We start from the raw sequence: 1845 nt of genomic DNA, 5'->3' as shown, positions 1-1845 counted from the left end.
TTGTGGGCACCGAGCGCACCCCTGGGACCGCTCGGGCCTAGACGCGCCGCCCGCCCGCCGCGGCAGCGCGCCCCCTGCCGGCCCCGGCGGCCACTTGCGCCCCACCGGCTGGCTGGGCTTCGCTCGGTTCCGCTCGCGGATGGTTTGTTCTACGGAACTAAGTGGGTCTTGTTTTCTCACAAACCCCGAGAGTGCGCAACAGATTGGTGCTTAGAGCCCAGCCACAAACCAGGGCTCATTCTGCGAAGTGTTTTTCTTCCTGGAGGCCCAATCAGCAGGCCCCGTCTGAAGGGAGGCGCCAGGGGGAGGGCAGCCCGATGCAGGAAGGTGGAAATGGGCGGAGTGCGAGGGCTAGGTGTCGGACAGGGCGTAGGGAGACAGTGGATTAGAATCAGAGACCATGAGGCACAGATCTGTGATGAAGACGACGTTCATCACTTGCAGAAATTGCAAATGTGGCTCCCAAGGGGAAGCGGTTCACATCCCACGTGGCCGGTGTTAGGACCAAAACTACAGTCGTCCTTACATCTCGGATTATTGAAGTTGGGGTTTGCTGGGTCTGCGCTAACGGACAGCAAAGAACCAAGTGCTATCTACGGAGGTTGTGTATCTAAGGCTGACAGAGCGTATGTTACGGTAAGACAACCACATAACCCTGAGTTTCCAGCAAGGCCCTCCTTTCAAACAGGCTGAACGTGACTCAAAGTCCTCCCGAACCTGTATTTCAGCAAATGAATCAAGTCAATGCCCATAACAGTTAAAGAAGCTATAAATCACAAAAGTATGAGAACCGTCCTGTTGGGCCTGCTCTTGAGCCTACTAAGCTATTTTTAGACTGTAGCTACACCTGCAGTATGTAATTTGAGGTCTACCTCAAATTAATATAAATTTTGGTCAAATGGTGAATGATGGTTAAAAATTGTCATTGTAAAGCAATTATACACCAATAAAGATGTTTAAAAAAAATTGCTATTCTCTGAATCAGAATATCACCATAACCGAATGAACTTCTAGAAAGAGGGGGGAAATCTGAATTTTCTTGGAAAGGAAATTCATTTTTGTAATTTTATTATTAAAAATGTAGTAATTAAAATTTTTAAAAATTTAAAGTTTGAACTTATAAGGCAAGAACAGCAACTGCTGGACACTCCTATCACCATTAAATAGAAACAATTGTATTACTAAATAAGATACTTTCAACTGAGCTTCTTGGGGCATAGGTCTAGTTCTGCCAGTATAATATGGTAACATTACCATTAAATATTCTTTCTTCTAATAGGAGCTTATTAAGGTAAAGATTTTCCCTTTTTTAATTCTTAGCCTTGAAAATTTGGGGGGATGGTGATAGCATTTCATCGAAGCAATTTCACTGACTGAAGTTTTGTGCACTGTTTCAAGAAAATACATATTTTCAGAAGCAGATTTAAGATGGCCATCCTCATATTTTTAATTTCTAATTTCTTTTTTTAATATCTTTTTACTTTATTTTATTTTTTATTTTTGGCTGCGTTGGGTCTTCGTTGCTGTGCATGGGCTTTCTCTAGTTGCTGCGAGAGGGGGCTACTCTTCCTTGTGGTGCGCGGGCTTCTCATTGCGGTGGCTTCTCTCGTTGCGGAGCACGGGGCTCCAGTAGCTGTGGCGCACAGGCTTAGTTGCTCCGCGGCATGTGGGATCTTCCCGGACTAGAGCGCGAACCCGTGTCGCCTGCCTGCATTGGCAGGCGGATTCTTAACCACTTCGCCACCAGGGAAGTCCCTAATTTCTAATTTCTAATATTTTATCCTGTTGTTGCCGCTATACATACTCACTGGAGAAAACTTTGTTCTTAAACTTTGGATCTAGAAA

This window comes from Eubalaena glacialis, chromosome 8 (genome assembly GCF_028564815.1).
Source record: "Eubalaena glacialis isolate mEubGla1 chromosome 8, mEubGla1.1.hap2.+ XY, whole genome shotgun sequence".
Lineage (NCBI taxonomy): Eukaryota > Metazoa > Chordata > Mammalia > Artiodactyla > Balaenidae > Eubalaena > Eubalaena glacialis.
Note: the sequence above shows the minus strand (reverse complement) of the source record.